Genomic DNA, 4,994 nt, shown 5'->3' with positions numbered 1-4,994 from the left:
CAGATAGTCGGTTGCGCAGTGTTTCTCCGCTGCTTCTTTTCCTTGGAGAGCATGATCCCTGCTCACTCTCCCCCCACCCCCGCCCTGAATCTTGTTTGCAGTAAGGAATGCTAGGCATGGCTTTGAATTTCCTTGCCATTATTAATACTCCATCTGTTCACATGAGATGTCACTACATTCTTTTTTTTTGTCTCCTCTGTCACTGTTTGGGATTTTTTTTATTACACAGACTCTCTCCCCCCCACCTTTGTGCTGTCAATCTCACATGAAAATCAGAGGCCAGCATCAGATTACAACTCCCCCGTGTCCCAGTTATTTGCCTTCTGTTTGCATTCAATAAACAGGGTGAATCCACACGGCAGATGTGTCTGTTTTCTCCTGGTATCCCTCCGCATGGGACTGGGGTCCCCGGGGCAGCAGAGGTGCCCAGCGCATGGCTCTGTCTACCCTGAAGAACAGCGGGAGGAAACTACAAAGCTGAGTCAAACTGGCCCTGCACGCTGCCCAGCTGCTGTTAGTAGCTGCATGGTGGCGCCCAGCAAGGGCCAGATGAGCACAGCCACGCCACAGGCTGTAGCAGGCGTCAAACACTGCCTCATGGGGACAGGACCAGGCATGGCAGTGCTTCCTGTCACTGGCACCCAGGTGCCCCGCTGTTTGCCACAGTCAAAAGATGAGCTCTGTGACAAAATGTCCACAGCACTTGCTGGAAACCAGGATGTCCTGGTGCAAAGAGGGGTAGGGCTGAGTGGCTGCAGTCCGTGTCCACTCTGTGCCAGCTTCCCCAACCAACCCCACACTGCAGGGTTAGGGCTGGGTGCAGGCTGGTGAGGGTGGGTCTCACCAGCACACGCCCCTTGTCCAGCCCAGAGCAGACCCCATGGCTACGGTTGGGTCTGTCTGCAGGCATGTGGGACAGGCCCTGTGCGGCTGCCAAAGCCATCGCCCTGCTCCCGGTGCTGCTGGACTTGCATGGCTGCTGGAGGGTGCCTTTGGGGTTGATGTGGGGAGGGGGCATATGCCCCATATGCACTGGATGAGGGGCTGATGGTGCCCACGCAGCAGCACTTCCACCCATGCATAGCAAAGAGGTGGTCTGCAGTGGTTATTTCTCTGCTCGCGCAATAGGTGCTGGCTGTTCTTTGGTGTTAAAAAGTAAGTTTCTCAGATGTAGTGTCATGTTTGCTTTAAAACACGGTGCCAGAGGTTGAAAACAGAAGGGTTTGTGACCACACACAGCCCTCTCTGGCAGGCACATGTTCACCTCCACCCCTGCGTTTAGTGGGTTCATCTGCGACCACTATAGACAGGGTCATGTGCCTGTCCTGGAAAGTCCTGACTCTTCAGAGGTGCTTCACTGCTGCATCCTGTTTCCTTGCCTTTCTGATCAATCAGGCCACAGCACGGCTCCCTTGCAAAAAACAAAAAAAACCAAAAAAACCCAACACCCACCGGAAAAACCCCAAACCAAACTCAATGCCCAATCCCCCCCAAAAAAACACCACACAAAAAACCCCCCAGTCCTCATCCGAGATGCAGCTGACCCATCACCAAGATTGTAAGTTCCCACTGTCCAGATCAACTGTACAGTTTTCTGGCAGGTTGGGGAGGGGACTGTCACCAGCCCAGTTAAAATTAGCTCATCCCTTTAGGGCTGCTACGAGCCCTGGTAAGCAAGGGATGGCATTGCCCAACCAGCAAACTCCTCGTCTGGCTCATCTCCCAGAGAAGCCTGGCTTCTCCCTGCTGCCACCACGTGCCTGCACACACACCTGCACACACTCCAGATACTAACACAAGGTGAGAGTGGGGGGGTTTGGCCGGCTGGGGTGACATCTACCCTCACTGCTGATACTGAGGAAAACACTGCTTGTGCAGGCCTTGCTGCTGGGAACTCCCGGTTTGCGGGGTGGATCTGGAGGGGTAGATTTTTAATGCAGATACTAGTGCTGAGCCAGCCTATTACTGTGGCCGAGGCAGTTCACATTCATTACTTGGGGACGACTTCAGTCGCTCTCGGCTGTAGAGAACATATTAATCTTTTATGATGCAGGACAAAACACTTGGCAACTGCAGATTTCCTTCACTGTAGTCTGACTTTCCAAATTCTCTGGAGTTTCAACAGTTTGCATCTGGAGTTTGTCAACAAGAACAAAATAGGTTAAATGGGGTCACGGCTGCAGCCACAGAGCTGCCTGCTCCGGCCGCTGACAAGAATGTAAGATGTGAAAGGTTGCTGTCTGAAGAGTTGGGCACTTGTATGTGAGCTGCCATCCTGCCAAAGGGGGACTGGCTCATGTCGGGGTGCAGCACAAAGCACCATCTGTCACTTTTAACACATTACTCAGCTTTCTGGTTGCGGCCTCTCCTGCCACCACCACACCTCCCCTTTTCTCCTTCTGCATCAGAAGGCAGTTGTGCACTGCTGCTCCAGGCTGATGTGCAGGACCTCCTCCCTGCCAAGCTCAGCTGCAGTGTGGAAAGCCACAAGCATGGCCTGAGTCATGAGTGACAGCAGGCAGCAGAAGAGGGCTCACGTGGAAGAGCTCAGAAGGGAAACATGCTGCTCTGAGGAACACGAGGAACTAATTTTTTAGAACTGTTTACACAGGCAGTGACTCGAGTGAGCTGGCCCGCAGATAAACAGACAGGAAAGGGTTAAACCCCCCCCCCAACAACTAGCAGCATCAAGACAGACAGCTCGTTTCCTCTGCACACTCTCCAACGTCACCACCATCCAACCCCCCCGCCCCGCCCAGGCAAAACTGCGCTGAGGGGTGTGGCCAGTTGCTCCAGCATGCACATTTAATTTCATTTGCTGGTGGGACACCTGTGAGTTCAGATTGTTGTCTTGGCAGCTCAAACATCATCTTTGCACACTCTCCAACGTCACCACCATCCAACCCCCCCGCACCGCCCAGGCAAAACTGCGCTGAAGGGTGTGGCCAGTTGCTCCAGCATGCACATTTAATTTCATTTGCTGGTGGGACACCTGTGAGTTCAGATTGTTGTCTTGGCAGCTCAAACATCATCTTTGCTGGGCAGGTAAGTAAAATTGCCCAAATAATGAGCTGAGTGCACTTGAGTGCTGGTAAAATACCATTAAATATATTCTAACATGTGAGATAAGTTTAACTGTCCCCTTATCACCTGGAAAAATCATCTGCAGCCTCTCCCTAGAGGGGGAGAAAGAAAGAAAGACGGGGAGAAAGAGAAAGAAAGAAAGAAAGAAAGAAAGAGGGGGACAAAGAAAGAAAGAGGGGGAGAAACCTGCAAACAAGACACAGGAGCAACACACAAGCAAGCTGAGGCTCCATCTTTCTGTTCATGCATTTGGTCTTGACAGCCAACACATCCAGATGCCCCCAACAGACGGAACAGCTGCTGAGTATATCAGTGCAGCACGGGACAGGAGCACTGCTACCAAGCCACCAGGACACACAAATCTATGCTTCAGGAATTTGTCTTCTATCCGCTGAAATACACTCCCCTCTAAGGGGACACTATTTCACCCCCCAATAGGTTAAAACTGTTAGCACCAGCCTCCCCCCAAGCATCCTCCCCCACTGTCATCACAGCATTTCCCCCTTAATGTCTCTCCCCCCATGCTGCTTTTGCAAACACCAGCACCCTGACAGCATGCCCAATGTTGGGCAGTAAGTGCAAATGCTGGACTGCCCCTTGGTAGCTGATGTGGAGAGCAGGTGTGAACATCTGACTGCCACAGTAAGAAATGCAAGGTCAAACCACTGCAAGAAAAAAAACAAGGGGGGTGGGTCAGAGAGACAAGCGCCTCCCTGGCAGTAAGCAAAAAACACGCATTGATTTTGCTTTTTGAAGGTGGTCTAGAAAGGCAGCCACAGCTCTGCAAAGTCTCTCTAGAAAACACCAAGCTTCACCCATTGCTGAACAGCACCACCATCTCAGTAAGGCTACCCTTGGCGTTAAGATGCTTTATGCACTGCTGGGAAGCAGCAATCACTACAAAATGCTGGCTGTGCCGGCCATGGGACAGCAACGCTTGCTCATTTTTGTCTTCCACCCCACTGCCCTGGCAGGGGCATTCAGGTGGCTGTGCAGCTTGAGCAGAGTAAATCAGTCTTCGAAATCCAGGTAAGCCTGTGAGGAAGCAGTTATGTCAGTTACTAACAAACACTTTTTAGATTATTCCATTTAGATACTATTGTCAAGACGCCATTTACTCTTAAATCTTGTAGGTCTTTGCTGAGTATAATAGCTCAGCAAATATAAGTTAACAAGTGGAGCCAGAACGTGTTGGACTTCGTATTATTCAGGCTAATAAGTAACTGAGCAGAAAACAGAAACTTTCGTCTTCAAGCAGTCAGAAAGGACAAAGCCTTTCAACAGGCAGGGGTCAATGCCAGCCTACTCATAAACTTAACGGATTTATTTGTTCCTTTACGGAGCTGAGGGTAAACATCTCTCCCTAATATAAAACAATTATCTCCACGCCAGTCTAACAGACTCTACGTAGAGTAAGAATGATCATCCAGTGATCACACAGAAACTCGTTTCCACAGTCTGACAGATGAGGTAAGGTTTTGATTCCACGTGACTTGTGCTGTGGCTCAACTAGCACAACTGTGACAGCTGCAGCTGCAATTTCATGACCGCAGCTTCTAAGGACACCCAGGTAACACGTCCACAAACCAGTGATGGAAGTTCAAAAGCTACCTGATGCTCAAGCTGGAAACCACTGCTGACAGCTGCCTCTTAGAGGCTACACGCACAAGTAATACCACCCTTCACCTGCCTCTTCTGCCCCGCTGCAGTCTCACCCCCCTTCACAGAAAGTGCTCTTTAGCTGTGCAAGCTGACAAGCCGCTCATAGAAGTAATGTCCGCACCAGAAAAATGTTTGGGGTTTTTGGGCTCATACAAGCTCCCTGGCTTCCATTGTGGCTTTTTTGGAGGTTTTGTTTGGTTGGGTTTTTCTTTTTATTGTGTGAGATTAGCTAATGAGCTAAATGAGTA

This window comes from Buceros rhinoceros, unplaced genomic scaffold, assembly GCF_000710305.1.
Source record: "Buceros rhinoceros silvestris isolate BGI_N320 unplaced genomic scaffold, ASM71030v1 scaffold7642, whole genome shotgun sequence".
Lineage (NCBI taxonomy): Eukaryota > Metazoa > Chordata > Aves > Bucerotiformes > Bucerotidae > Buceros > Buceros rhinoceros.
The sequence above is the reverse complement of the archived record's forward strand: the minus strand, read 5'-3'. Positions refer to the sequence as shown.